Raw genomic sequence first — 16,639 nt, 5'->3', positions numbered from 1 at the left:
TTCACAATACGTTCTGTACAGACCGTCAGGGGGAACTCAGAGAATCACAGGGGTATCACATAGACTTCATGAACGCAGCGTAGCTCGCGTAACAGCTGGAAACTTTTAAATTGGGGGGAATGATTTAAACTCGGATTCTCTTCAAATTGACTGATTTCTAATTGATCAAACTTGAAAAGATGTTACCAAAAGCTGACCAGTAAAGTTTAAATGATTTCTCGTTGGTCCGAACTTTATAGTCAGTTTACTATTAAAGGCTTGATTTTAATTCATTTGTAATTTCCAGTTTTATCTGACATTATTTTCATGTGTTGCATGTCATTTTAGAATATTAAAAATTTCAAAATAAACTAGAATTAACATTTAACAATGAGAAAATTGATGTGTCAGCAAAAAAATTAGTTCTATTGTATGCTTGCCAAAATATTAATTTTATCCATTTTTTAGCTTTCAATTTTAATTTACTAATATTAAGGAAATTGTCATTTAATCTTGAGATATTTTGTCAAATAATAATCAAATAAACATAAATCAGAAATAAGCTAAATTATGAATAATTTACTGAATTATGAATAATTTAAAGATTTTATTTGATTTTCTTTGAACACCCCCCCCCCCCTCCTTAATCTAATCTAATTGTACAGAAAACAGGGTATAAATAAAACTTTTTTTAATCATGAAAAAAATATTGCTCAAAAAAAGGGATTTGAGAGGAACCCTCATAGCTTTGTTTACAAACAAAGTGTACTCCAGTTTCTTTTAGGAATGTAAACAAACGCATAACTGCACACAACGAACTTTGTTTTCCCGAAAACTGCAGTACACTTTATTTGTAAACAAAGGTTGGATTTCCTCTTAATTTCGTTTCTACAGCTCTAAATATTAACTCAATGTTTAAACTTGGGATTGAAATTGATTTTCGTTTAAATTATTTGTTTTGTGTTGAAATAAACTCTTAATTGAAAAGTTTTGTTCAGCAGGGATTAAACCTTTAATCTGTCACGGCAATCACTTAAATCTTTCAATTGATTGATTTCTGATTGATTAGTATTTGACATTTGACAACCAGTTTTTTAAAAATTAAACTCACAATAAAGATATGTAATAATAATACTCTTTGCTCATTTATATGTTCGCTATGGCTGGCCAAACGGCTGAACCAAATTGACAAAATGGCAACCCCGGGCAATACTAAAATTATGTTAGCCTGGCTGGTTAGTACGGCGGAATGCATACTGTACGTGCATGTTGTCAAGCATTACAGTTCTTGAATTTAAACTGTAAACAAATAAAGATACACAAAATCATATTTTAATCCAACCAGAAATTGGAACTTTTGGTAATCTCAAACGTTTTATCTTGATATCCAATGTGGAAACTTTTGCTAATCTTAAATGTTTTATCTTGATATCCAATGTGGAAACTTTTGCTAATCTTAAACGTTTTGTCTTGATATCCAATGTGGAAACTTTTGAATTTGAGGATAGATGCCTGAACCCTCTATTAAAGTTGTCCTTGCAGGGTGCAATCATCAAGGGATATTGGAAGAGGAAGTTATGACTTCTGTTTTACTTTTTAGATTTTCAATGAACCGTTTGGAAAAATCCTAACAGAATTGAATTAAAATATTGTTTAGGATAAGTTCAAGAAGGAGGCTCGAGTTCGGTTTGGAAAATGTTTCTGTTGCCGAACCTGTCAGGAGAACGAACCTACCCTGTAAGTAATATTGTCTAGATAGATAAACATAGTATCCTACTTTAAATACCACTTATCAGTCCTAATAGTTTTCTTAACAATGTGTATTCTACATCTTATTACAATTTATTCTACTGTATTCTACTGTATTCTACTGTATTCTACTGTATTCTACTGTATTCTACTGTATTCTACTGTATTATATCGTATTCTTCTGTATTCTACTGTATTCTTCTGTATTCTACTATATTCTGCTGTATTCTACTATGAAATATAAGTTTAAAATCTAAATCTGTTTGTTGCCCTCATTTTTTCTTTTATCCTAATTTCCAGATAGGACAGTACCGAAAGTTTAAATTGGAGAAAGCAAATTGTGTCATAAAATAGGAAGCAACGGCTAGCTTGCAGAATTAAGAATGAGACAATAAACAGTAGTATTGTTTTATTTAGATAGAGTCAAGTCAAATGTTATTGAAACTTTATAAAAATATTGAAAATGTAATACAAACCATGAATCCAGAATAATAATTTTAAATGAAAACCAGAAATTTAATCAAATTACTTGAGCTGCCGAAATTTTAGGTTAATTTAATGCATGCCAACATTCTAAATTTGAACTTTCTTTTATTGCGTAGCATTATCCAGGGATCCAGATTCTAAATTTTAGAATTTTATAATATTAGACCTAAAGGAAAACCTATATGTGTCCCTAATGTTATTTGACAACATTTCTCAACATTCTTTGTTGAAAAACAGGATAAACGAATAAAAAAGTGTAGGGAGGGAGGGGCTGCGGGCCGCCATGAGCCCCGTTAAATGACCCCAAAGCCTCCTTATACGCAAGACGACCTTCAAGCCCCGCGAAACTGTCTCCGTAGTCAGTGCTACTCACTGCGTCTCTGCCATTCTGTCTCCATTCACGCATTTTGGTATCTAATAAAACATATTTTGCGTTTACATCCACAAAAATACTATTTTTTCACATATCCCTCGTGTAGGATGTATTAATGATAATTATGCACTAGAGTAGAGAGTCGTTATTGTTTGTTTTAAAAGATATTATTTCAGCATTTTTGGCTTCTTAAAGCCTTAAAAAAGTGTGTTTTCGATACCGTTCAGGCAGATACCGTTCAGGCTTATATCTCCTGACAGAGTCGAACTGTTGCATAGTGTGGCAAGAGGAAACTTTAGATAGTATAGTTTTGAAATATATTAAACTTATCAGATTTTTTTGCGGAGTGTCCTGAAAGCCTAAAACTATTAAATAGTTTAAAAACAGATAAATAAATGCCTAGATCTAGCGTTTGAGGACGTACATTCATACATCACAGGTTTATATAATACAAGGAAAGTTATTTCATAGGTGTTCGCATCTTTTGTACTGCAGTTTACTGTCTCTGGGCGCTAATGTAAACACAGGCGGGATGTTAAAGCCCTGACATGGGATCCATCTTTTACATAAAAAATCAATAAAATATTCTGGTCATAGGAAACTATTATGTGAATTATCAAAATTATCAAAATTTAATGCTTTTATCCTCCTCTGTTACTAAACGAAGACTTATGCATCAATTCTTGTTTACAAATTCCGCCCAGAGAGAACTGGTTTCAATATGTAGTTAGAGTATACACAACTGCAATTATCTTTACTTTCATTATAACCTTGATATAATAGGATTAAATTCTCTCGATTTTGCTTCACAATTATTATTATTATTATTATCATTATTATTATATTATTTATTCTAGGATGAGAACTGGGGAAACATTCTACCGAGGACGTAGAAACAAGATTGAAAACAATATGACAACATTTTCAGACTTTACCCCTATCCAGGTTAGTTAAAGGTTATACAACTTAAAAGACAATTTTTCTGTTTTTAAAATTTGCGATATTTTTATTTTTCTATATTTTTGTATAACAAAGGTTAGAAAATCGTATTGCGATTTTTGTCTAGTCATCCAATGTCACATATTTAAATGTACATGAAAACTTGTTCCTGTATCCTTATAGTTATCGGAAATAGTCGACACAAAAACGTTTTTGTTCATCATGATTCAGTTAAGAAATCAACGGTTTAAGTATAGGCGCTAAATTAATTAATAATATGTAGGCTGATTTCCAATATATCAACGATAAAAAACTTACATAGTTCAATTTTAAGTCGCTTGAAGCTAAGCGCTTTTCAAAACAAAATGTTTTCCCTTCCACCCTAAATCACGGTTGTATAATAAGGTTGGTTACTCTCGATGCGCTTTGATGTACATAAAATGTCGTCTCCTAAGATAGATAAATAAAAACCTTATATGACGTCACTCTCGCCTCTATAACAAGTGACGTTATATGAGGTTTTAGCTATTTATTTTAGGAGACGACATTTTTCGAACATTGGAGCGCATCGAGAGTAACCAACCTTATTATCTGGACATAACCATGTGGTGTTTCTGTCAATTTGTGATCAGATGTCACAGGTTGCTAGAACAAGGACCGAACTGTTCTAAATTATAAAAATTAAATATGTATTTTCATGGCTAGAAACGGTTGTCAAGAGCGCAAGGCCTAAAAGATTTCTTATTTGGATAAATAAACTTCAACAAACCAACCATGCTAAATTAAATCAGTTTTTAACTTTTTCCGCCCAGACAATAAAATAAACAGTTTAATTAAAAAATCAAACATGTGGACTGCAGATATTAGATCCACACTATAGATAGTTTTTCAAGTTTTCAGACTAACATACTTAGATTTTTTTTTTTTAATGTAAAAGTTTAAGAGATATAGTTTTAATATGTTTAAAATTTACATAAGAGATATACATATACCTATTTTTTATTTAATTATGAATGTTCTAATTTATAAATTAATAATTTTAATGTTTCAATCTAGGATGTGAAACGATCAACAGGGTTTGTTCCAACAGTCAGTTACAGGAACAACATCATTCACGAGGAGGACAACAGCGAGAATTACGTCGTCTTCAATGGACTCCAGCACAATGAGAGGTTTAAGTACTTTCCATTTTATTAAAAATATGATTCATGCTAGATTGCAAAAAGGTGGGAAATTTGCATAAAAGACAAGACTGTAAAGGCGACTTTTATATCGTTTTATGGCCTTTTTAATGATTTGGCAAAGAAAGAAAACAGCTTACATAATCGTTTAATAATTTTGATTTTGAGTGAAAGCTACAGGGTGTCCAAAGAGTCCAAATAAACATGGGAATTAAGTAACGGCTTATGTATCGTCTTTGTTTCTTGCGGGATTATTATCTAAAGATACAATGAAGGTAGACCACATTTTGGGAAGCACAGTGTTGCATTGATATTATTAATCTATGTCATTCAACAACCATCGGAAATCGAAGATATTTTTCAAGTTTCCATGTTTATTGGGACACCCTGTATCTTTAAGCATATAAATCTATCTTATTTCTTTTTAAACTATTTTTTAATATTTGATCTAATTCCCTTCTTCTCTAAAAGAACATTTAGTCTCAAGTTTCAACCTCAACATTTATCTTCTTTAAGAAAATCCTCAAGATTATCTTAAAAATTCGATTTACTCCAGCTCACTTTCAACTCAGATAAAATTAAATTGTTCCGGCCCAATATACAATACTGGCCCAAAATACAGTACCGGCCAAATATTCAGTACCGGCTCAATATACAGCACCGGCCAAATATACAGTACCGGCCTAATAAACAATACCGGCAAAAAATACAGAACGTAAAAAAGGAGGCAGACATCAATTTGTTTAGCCCGAGTAGGAAAAAAGGAATAACAAATCATGGTGCTATAATTTTACCTATCCTTTGTTGTTGACTGTTTAATCTAAAGGGATTGCAAGTAACTATCTAATTAACAATTATATGCCCAATTTACAACGGTACCATTTAAATCGTAGTCTCATTGATGAAGATCTCCTTGTTTCCTTTTCTCTAGAAAAGTTATTATGCTGCATCAACAAGGAAATAAATTGAAAAATATATTTCTTTTCAGAAAGAAAACATAACGATATCGTTCTTTTTTTACTCATATAACGACGAAGGGTAGTTTTGTTAATCGTTAAGCTTAGTTTTCTGCATATATTTTCTATTATAGGGTCAAAATTTCGCATAAATTAAAAAAGCAATTGTTTTCCAAATTTTTATTCATAATATTTTCTTTTCTTACACTTTGCCAAGTTTTGACCCTTTAAACATTTTTTGACCCTGAGAGCAAAAAAAATGGTAAAACAATAGTTTTTGTTCGTTTACACATTTTTAGAATAAAAATATTGAAAATCATAATAAAACAAAACTTAACCGAATATAATTAAGAATTTTGGAAGTTTTATCTTTTTCGTGTTTCGGACGAATCACAACAATTAACATTATTACCTACACAACATGGAGGGTACCGTCAGGATTTGGATAGGACACTTTTTGGATTGAGAGTTACTTATAATTACGTCGACACCAATTAGGATTTGTTCTAAAAACTTTATTAACGCGGATCTTGACTTGAAACGTCTCAGAAATCTGAATGAATCGAAAACAAACAAAAATGAAGAATAACTAAGATTTTATTTCAGGTTATAGGAAAGGCTTATAGTTCTCTCGCTTTGCGGAGAACCTTCTATCCGAGAATTGATGATAGAGAACTAATGATAGATAACTGATGATAGAGAACTGATGATTGACAACTGATGATAGAGAACTGATAGTAGAGAACTGATAGTATAGAACTGATGATTGACAACTGATGATAGAGAACTGATGACAGAGAACTGATGACAGAGAACTGATGACAGAGAACTGATGATAGAGAACTGATGATGGAGAACTGATGATAGAGAACTGATAAAGAAGTAATTAAAAAAAGCTGTTATAAAAGGAGATAAATGAAAATACAGAACTGAAAACTGAAATGAAAGAAATCGGATTATTGACTGAAATAATTGTTGTTGTTCTTGTTATTGTTAAAATTTCAAAAGCTTTTTGAATTTGTAGGACAATGGAATTCATGGGTGTTTGGAAGTATATGTTTTAAATAGTTTCCTCACTTCTTCGTAAAAACAGTAATTTATTTGCACCACCCTGTCTTTAGTGTTTATTATGTTCATGTAGACATTCAACATAATGATTTTCATATCAGACTGTTGTTATTCAATAATGGATATTGAGCATGAATCAATCTGGTGAACTTTAAGTGACACAGGATGAAGAGAATCCAATTATAAATATACCAGAACTATGGTGATTATATCAATTTGATCTAAAATTGATAAACGCTAGTTATTTGAAATCAATTTTTATCACTGGATAGAAACCATTGTGTCTTGATTCATAAAATTCATTAACTTTTTATGTAAAAAAATATTTAAATGCTCAGGGGAGAAATCATTAAACATCTAAAATTTCTGCATAATTCACACTGATATTCTCAAAAAATGATGAAACCCAGTTTATCAATACTGCTTTGAGCAAGGGTTACAGATATTGTTAAAATGATATGCTTGCGGCACCTTACAAAACTTACCAATAAAAACGCTTCCAAGCGTTTTACGATGAAATATCTACATTGTGAATTGTGATCGTGATTGTGAAGATAATTTAAACAAAAACCTTTTGTTGAAGGAAGTGGATTAAAGTGATAAATCTAATTCTGGAAAAACATTTTATCCAACAAAAAAAAGGAAGATACCTGAAAAACAAAAAGAGAAATCTAACAGCCATCTTAAACAATACAGTTGGTAATATTTGTAAAACATGCATAAATGATTTCCGCTAAAAATATTGAATGTATTTGAAGGTTTAAATCCTAAGAAAATATTGAAAGTTCAAGTGTGCAAATATTTAAACAAATTTCTTTTTCAATGTTTATCATACAGAGAGTTACCAACACATATTACATTAAGTGAAGACCTTAAACTCGTCTTTGTTCTACGCACCATGCAGTTTTAAACTTTGATTCACGGGTAAAATAATAAAAAGAACAAACAAAATAGACGGGTTAAAAAAGAATTTCCAATTATCAACCAAATTTCGAAATAAAAACAATAGAACTAGCCGATTCATAATGTAATTATGAATGATTTATACCCTCTCTCATTTCAGAGATACATAAGATTTCAAAGTCCGGGACTCCTTGAATAATTATAATATAAAAATATTATATAAATAAATTATAAAAATATATTTTGTTGGTAAAAACACAGATTAAAAATGTACAATATTACTCGACTAAGTTGACAATATGACCGGCTGATTTTTCAATATACCTTGCTGATTTTACAATATACCTTGCTGATTTTACAATATACCTTGCTGGTTTTACTACATACCTTGCTGATTTTACAATTTACCTTGCTGATTTTTCAATATACCTTCCTGATTTTACAATATACCTTACTGATTTTACAATATACCTTGCTGATTTTTCAATATACCTTGCTGATTTTACAATATACCTTGCTGATTTTTCAATATACCTTGCTAGTTTTCAATATACCTTGCTGATTTTACAATATACCTTGCTGATTTTTCAATATATCTTGTTGATTTTACAATATACCTTGCTGATTTTTCAATATACCTTGCTGATTTTACAATAAACCTTGCTGATTTTACCATGCTGATTTTACCACAGACCTTGCTGATTTTACTATATACCTTGCTGATTTTACTACATACCTTGCTGATTTTACAATAAACCTTGCTGATTTTACAACAATAAACCTTGCTGATTTTACAACATACCTTGCTGATTTTACAACATACCTTGCTGATAATTATAAATATTGCTGGTTGTTTTTTAAACAAAACTGGCGCCGATGATTATTCAATACACCCAGTATAATCAAGCATATTTCAAAAAATGAAAGACTAGTTCACAGATAATGTAACAGTTAGTACTCTAAATAGTGTTCCCTTCTATGTTCAATGGTACAGGGTGTCCCAATAAACATGGGAATTCAGTGACGAATTCGATATCGTCTTTGTTATAGCATTGTAATATCTGATGTCAAAAGTCAAAATATTATTATATCTGCTAGAGTTTATTTTATGAAAACTGTAAATGGCTGTACAGATGTGTCTATAATGTTTCTGCAAGATGAACAGTGAAGATGGACAAGTTTACTCTGTTTGTATACTGTAATTTTCTTGTTTTACTTTGATATCGAAACCGTCATTCAACTTCCATGTTTATTGGAACACCCTGTAAGTATAAACTGTTGTAAACTGTTGAATTTTCTAGTTTCCTTATCCAGGTTTATAATCTGATATTCTCATATTCTAAACCAATTGTAAAAATGTATGTTAAAATTATAAAAGAAAGCAGTGTGTGCTGTTCACTATAATATCTATTGAATTTAAAATCTATCCGTAATTTATTCTGAACCAAAAATGTAAATCCAAAAAGATTTGAAATTTCTTAATTATACTGCACAACAAATTATTAAATGTTTCCATGAAATATAAAGTAGAAATCTCTGGTAGTACGTCCGATTGGTTTGCTCGGTAGAACAATATTTAGCACAACCATGTTTAGAACAATTGTGAACAATGTAAAAAACGGATTGTTTACAAACGCATCATGTTGAACAAGGGCGTATACAGAAATAAATGTAGGGGGGGGTATGTGTTAAAAAGTATACATATCTCAAACCAGCTTTATTATTTTATAGGTTCAAAGAAGTTTGAATCATTTACTGGCACTAAACTAAAATGATTGTAAATGTTAAATGTTATGTAAATTCTAAAAGTTGTTGTTATACAACGTTGTTTAAAAGCCCAACTATCTATGTACCGAGTTTAGAAAAAAAATTGTTGTTAAAAGTGTAATAATTTATTACTATAAATATGTAAACATTGAACTGATTCAAAAAATTAAACCCATAGCCATATTTTAAGAAAGTATTAGAACGTCTAAAATGCGTCAAATAATAAAATGAGAGGGAACTATTTCTTCTTTCTTTTTCAGATAGGAAAGAAAAATATCCTTATCCCCCCCCTCATTTAGGAGCATTTTAATTTGTTGTTACTTAATTAGGAAAAATAAATTAATTTTTGAACAAAAGTATAAATAAGGGTTAAAAACTTGCCAGTTGATCTCCAAAATTTGTTGCTTTCTCCAAAAAATTCTTTCTTTTGTATATAAAACTTTACCATATTGTTTTAAAATGTGAGTTTCAAACAATTCAAACAGATCTCGTCAAGTTTTTAGAAAAAAAGTCAAGAAATTTCTATGTTTACATTTGTTATTTACCCTTTGTCTTCATGTTAATGGACCATTGTTATCAAAAATATATATTTAATGGGAATTTCTGAATTCCCATACAATTAGAATCTATATGAATTCTTGGACCTTGTCATTGTTGGAATGTTATATGTTACAATGCCTAAGACTAAAAAAAAAGTTGAATTTAAAATTTGGAATCACCAATCTGAAACCTTGTGATAAATGTTATGTAAACCATAAATTTTTAATAAAAAAAGTTGTAAAAGTAGAAATATTTATTTAAAATTTAAATAGTTAGGATTATATTACTTGTAGAGTATTCTGTAAGTTCTGTGTTCTCTGAAAAGTAAGACAGGTAAAATTAAAATAACTCTTTATTTTTTTCAATTACTGAGTAAGGATTTAAATCTTAGTTCTCTTAAATAACCAGAATGGTTCAGGATTTTTTATAAATTGGGTTGACCAATTAACTATCTGCAAAAGCAAAATATAATCACTAATCAGAAATAGTATCTGAATCATTAACTAAGATCTGAATCATAAACTAGGATCTGAATCATTAACTAAGATCTGAATCATTAACTAGGATCTGAATCATAAACTAGGAACTGAATCATAAACTAGGATCTGAATCATAAACTAGGATCTGAATCATAAACTAGGATCTGAATCATAAACTAGGAACTGAATCATAAACTAGGATCTGAATCATAAACTAGGATCTGAATCATAAACTAGGACCTGAATCATAAACTAGGAACTGAATCATAAACTAGGATCTGAATCATAAACTAGGATCTGAATCATAAACTAGGATCTGAATCATGAACAAGAATATGTTATATTGAGAAAGATCTGAATCCAAAACTAGGTTCTGAATCCTGAACTAAAAACTTAATCCTGAACTCTGAACTGAATCACGAACAAGGAACTGAATCATGAACTAGGATATGAATCATGAACTGGGAACTGAATCAAAATCTAAATTCAGAATCATGAACAAGAATCTGAGACATTAACTATGATCTAAATACTGCACTAGAAAATGAATCCTGGACTAAAATCTGAATCATGAACTAGTATATTAATCATTAATTAGTATATTAATCATTATCTAGAATCTGAATCATTGACAAAAATCTGAACTAAATCAAAAACTAAATGCAGAATCATTAACAAGAATCTGTGACATTAACTATGATCTAAATCCTGAACTAAGATCTGAATCATGACCTGAATCCTGAAATAGAATCTGAATCATGCACTAGGTTCTGAATCATGAACAAGAATTTGAATCATAACCTAGAATATGAATCCTGAACTTGAATCTAAGTTATTAACTAGGATCTGAATCATAAACTAAGATTTGAATCCTGAACTAGAATCTTAATCATAAACCTAATTCTTAATCACCCAGGAAACATTTTTACCGACTTTATGTGCCGATGGCGAAGTTGGCGGGTAAATAATTATGGACTTTATATGTTCGCCATTGGTTTATCGGAGAGAACATGTTTGCAGGGCATGAACAAAAATCTGAGTCATGAACTAGGATGTGAATCCTGACCTAGAATCTGAATTATAAACTAGAATCTGAGTCATGAACTAAGATCTGAATCATAAACTAAATTCTGAATCATGAACAAGAATCTGAGTAATTAACTAAGATCTGAATCATGAACTAGTATCTGAATCATGAACAAGAATCTGAGTCATGAAATAGGATCAGAATCATGAAATAGGATCAGAATCATGAAATAGGATCTGAATCAAAAACTAAATCTGAACTATAAACTAGGATATGAATTTGGAACTAGGATCTGAATCGTTAACTAGAATCTAAATTATGAACTAGGATCTGAATTCTAAACTAGGATCTGAAAGATGAATTAGGATCTGAATGATGAACTAGGATCTGAATTCTAAACTAAAATCTGAATGATGAACTAGGATCTGAATTCTAAACTAAATCTGAATGATGAACTAGGATCTGAATCAAATTTTTCTCCTCTGAAAGTGAAACCCTGTAATCTATCCTTTACATCTGAAACCTTTGTTTTTCTTCTAAGCCCCAATAATTTAACTTTTCCTTCTTGAACCCTGAAACCTATCCTTTCCTTCAGAAACTCATTGACCTATCCTTTTCCTCTGAAACCCTAAACCCTTTCCTTTTGAAATTCTGGAGTCTATCCCAGGGAGTAAGGAATAGAAGGGAGATATAACTGACGCGGTTCACCCTACTATATGATTATACATGCTTTGCAGTCGGATACTCATTTGTTTATGAAATATTCAGAAAAGGTTATTGTATACGCGGTAATTTTACATCAGACAAATGTTTCATATTCAAATGAAGTACCATCTGCAAAGCATGTATAACAAAGATAATATATATATAGATATGCAAGCAGGTATAAATTTTGAGGTCTTGAGAAAAGGTGCAAACAGCTCCATCTCTGTCGTACGCATGGCATTTTATCCTCTGGATTGTTGCTAATTTATCACTTTGTTTATGCGTGATAACACTAAATGCGTACTATAGTATCAACAATGTATACTGCATATTGTACTTAATGAAACAAATTAATCAATGCAAATAAAACTGAGGTTGGAATTTGACTAGACAAAGTTTAAATGTGCAAGTTGTACTGAATGGCATACGTAAATTAACGCAATTTAAATAAAAATTATGACTAAAAAGTACATCGAATCTAGGACAAAGTCCTCCCAAAAAAATGTTGCAATTTATTTGCCTTGTTTACTAGAATTCATGTATAAAAAACAGAAATTTTAATAATTCTTAAAACCATCAACCCCAACATCTTAATTGCATATTGTGGTACCAATTAAAAAATCTAATTTTATTTAAATATCTCATAAAAACCGTTTGATTAAATAGATATCACTTATTTAACAAATATAAAATTATTTCCAAAGGTTTGTCAATATTTCTGTTTGTCTACTATATCTTTACTAAGTACAACTGATCATAACATAAACAAAACGCGTACTGTATGTTTGTGTTACCTTGAAATTTAATTTTATTGGTCAAACAGGTCCAGATAGCAACACTTGAACTATACAGGATGCAATACGCGTACTGTATGTTTATATAATACAAATCCGTATTTCCTACAGATGGCAGCAAGGGGAGAAAGGAATATAGAAAGTAATCAATTTGCTATAGATGTCTCTCCTTGCACCTTTTCTCAGAGGTTCAAAAATTAGTTGGCTGCTACAAGCAATTTAGGAAGGAGGTTTCTACCTGCCTGCATATCTTTATATATACTATCTTCGATGTATAATCATACAGAAGGGCGAACCACGCCAGTTGTATCTCCCTTCTATTCCTTACTCCCTGGTTCCCCTGGTCTATCCTTTATCCTCTGAAATCCTAGAATCTTGACTTTTCTTTTGAAATCCAATAATCTTTCTTATTTTTAATTTCTTCCTACTTCTGAAGCCTAGTAATTCTCAAAAGCTTAAAGAAATCAGATAAAAATGTACTCTCTACTCTGAGTACTATGTATATACCCGAAGGTCTTAACTTTAATTTGAAATGACGACTATCCTACAGAGCTATATCGAATAATCCACTGTTCCAACTCTTAAACTTGCAATGATTGCTTGATCCCTTTATTAAATTATCCCTTTAGAATATGATCACAACGGGATCTATTAGAAATTAAATAAGCCCTGTAACTACCTACCCATACCCTTCCTTAGTTAATTTTTCTAATCGAGGTTCCTAAATAACTTACGTTTCAAATAAAAAAAACTTGGAACCGCTAGGCACATGTTTGATATTTTTGTCATATTATATTTATATTTATACTAGCTAGAGTGCTTGGCGTTGCCCAAGTATTATTTTATTAGATTTTAGTTGTGTAATTTCAAAAATTTAAATTTTTTGCCTTAGTTACTCATGGGGTACACGTTGATTCCCCAATTTGGCCTGCAGCTTTAACAATCAAAAATATATATTCATATATATTTCCGAGTTGATGGTGGCTACTAGTTACTACTTAAATTGATAAAAACTTACCCTAAAAAATGTAACATCTTTCTAATTCAACACATTGTTTTATCAAAAGAGTTTTATTTACAAAAACTGAAAATGCACAAGTAGCTTATTGTTTACAAGAAAACTATAATCCATACTAGATATCACTTATAAAATTAATACTAGATATAAATTTTAAGTCAATATATTATTGTTTATTTGGATTTTTCTCTTCTATGTCTGAGATCTGAGGCTGATCGTTGAGAATTCTTGAAGTCATCCCTGGTCCTTCCAGATCTATATTTATTATTTATTTAGTTATTATAAACTGGATTTTGTGGATTAATTTACTATTTTACACCATTATTGAAACCTCACCTTTACCTTAGACATTAGTCGAGAAATATATTTTTATCCCGGAAAACAGATGTTCAAAAACAAATTGACCAATATGATCAGACCGTAAGACATTTTATACTTGGAGCTCAAGTAAAAACAAAATATCTGTCTTGTTCCCCAATCACAAGAAAAATATTCTATACTTAGCTTTTTATTTACAATAATTTGATATGTTTTATGTTGAGGTTAAATAAATTATTTGACAAATTAAACCTTCCATTAACATGTACATTTTACTTCTCATCTTAGTAATAATGAGTTTAAGTTACCTGGAGTGTAATTTCTCAAACATATCCTAAAATTAGTTTAATTAAATATTTCATAAAATTTAAATTTTGAATTGAATATTGTACAATGTAAATTGTACATGTAACAATATATTAGGACGAGAAATATTTAAAGTTTTAAGAATTAAAGGGAAAGTAACGGAAAAATGAAAGGGGGTATAGGCTGAAAGCTAATCACTTTAGCTCTTGATCGCGACCCATGAAAGTTTTATCTGATGTTCCTATCTCGAGAAATTGATATAAAACTGTGTTAAAATTATACGAAAATTCATATATGTAAAATTTTGAAAATCTGAAACTTAAATCACGTGACCAGAACTATCACCAATGGCAGAGCAGTATACTGGTCACGTGTCTCCGCCTGTATCACGTGACCACTTTACTGCACTGCCATTGGTGGAATTTCTGGTCAAGTAATACGGACGTAAAAATAATATTATGAATGAAATCTATTGAAAATAGAAACAACAAATATAAAAGTAAACCTAAATTACAATTAGCTTTCTCTGGGATATCATCGTTTTCAGATTGGTTGCTTATTTGCTGAATATGATCTGTTTAAACTCACTACTTTTATACAAAATTGTATATATATTAATTTTCGTATAGATTTGACACAGTTTTATATCAATTTCTCGAGACAGGAACATCAGATATGACTTTCATGGGTCGAGATCAAGAGCTAAAGTGATTAGCTTTCAGCCTATACCCCCTTTCATTTTTCCTTTACTGTCCCTTTAAATCTAATTTTTGGTAACCTTTTACTTTACAGCCATTTAGACTTTAACTTGAATTGGAAGTTCAGTACAAAATACGGTCATACACACAAAAAATATTATGTTGCTTTTAAATTAGGTAAGACCTGATATTGGTGATCATATTAAACAAATTGTTTCAAAATCTTTCAAAACAAATTTCTTAAAAACGGCTATAAAAAAATTGTTAGAAAACCGTTTAAAAATCAAGATATATATATATATATATTGTTTTTACAAATTTCCGAATACTTAATTTAGATTTGTTTTCAAATAAAAATTGACGAAAGATTCTTTGAATTGGTGGGATGGGATATACCATTAATTGATATAATTTACCTTAAATTGATGGGATGGGATATACCATTAATTGATATAATTTTCCTAAAATTGGTGGGATGGGACATACCATTAATTGATATAATTTACCTTAAATTGGTGGGATGGGATATACCATTAATTGATATAATTTTCCTAAAATTGGTGGGATGGGATATACCATTAATTGATATAATTTACCTTAAATTGATGGGATGGGATATACCATTAATTGATATAATTTACCTTAAATTGATGGGATGGGATATACCATTAATTGATATAATTTACCTTAAATTGATGGGATGGGATATACCATTAATTGATATAATTTACCTTAAATTGATGGGATGGGATATACCAATAATTGATATAATTTACCATAAATTGATGGGATGGGATATACCAATAATTAATAAAATTTACCTTAAATTGATGGGATGGGATATACCATTAATTGATATAATTTACCTTAAATTGATGGGATGGGATATACAAATAATTAATAAAACTTACCTTAAATTGATGGGATGGAAAAAGTTGGCTAAGGACCCCTTCCAACAATACAATAACCAGCCTCCTTGGAATATTATAAAATCAATTTAAAATCCTAAGTTGGAAATAAAAAGTACTATAACCTGTTAAGTGTTGAATATTGTAGCATCTCAAATATCATGACTAGTCCACTCCTACTAGTTTCACTACCTGGAAAAAAATCAAAGATTGAAAGAAAAAAGTTTTAATTATTCTTCTTTCATGTTTTAAGCCACATTCATTCATTTTCCTAACAATCTGAGAAAACTATATTTCTTGTCCTTAAAAATTAAAACTCATTTTAAAGGGAGTGTTCGCGAAAAATGAAAGGGGGTATAGGCTTAATGCGATAAAAAAGCGCTTTTGATCGCTACTAATCTTACTTCTATCTGTTGCGTCTATAAGGAGAAAATTGTTAAAGACG

General features: G+C 30.2%; 2 long non-coding RNA genes across 2 annotated transcripts in view; one reads left to right on the top strand and one right to left on the bottom strand.

Annotated features, from left to right (window-relative positions):
- Nucleotides 1-1,631: 1,631 nt before the first annotated feature.
- LOC111716686 (uncharacterized) lies at nt 1,632-7,873 on the top strand. Its single transcript, XR_002768566.1, has 4 exons — nt 1,632-1,716; nt 3,445-3,532; nt 4,583-4,698; nt 6,270-7,873. It is a non-coding gene; the product is annotated as an uncharacterized LOC111716686 (long non-coding RNA).
- Nucleotides 7,874-14,001: 6,128 nt separating this feature from the next.
- LOC111716687 (uncharacterized) overlaps nt 14,002-16,639 on the bottom strand; it is a 6,157-nt gene continuing 3,519 nt past the window's right edge. The window contains exons 3-6 of the long non-coding RNA XR_002768567.1: nt 16,320-16,386; nt 16,198-16,261; nt 14,591-14,616; nt 14,002-14,219 (exon numbers count right to left, since the gene is read on the bottom strand). This is a non-coding gene — a long non-coding RNA (uncharacterized LOC111716687). The remainder of the gene's footprint in view (nt 14,220-14,590; nt 14,617-16,197; nt 16,262-16,319; nt 16,387-16,639) is intronic.

Source organism: Eurytemora carolleeae, unplaced genomic scaffold (genome assembly GCF_000591075.1).
Source record: "Eurytemora carolleeae unplaced genomic scaffold, Eaff_2.0 scaffold2116, whole genome shotgun sequence".
In the NCBI taxonomy this organism is placed as follows: Eukaryota; Metazoa; Arthropoda; class Copepoda; order Calanoida; family Temoridae; genus Eurytemora; species Eurytemora carolleeae.
This window is presented reverse-complemented; position numbering and strand designations above follow the sequence as displayed.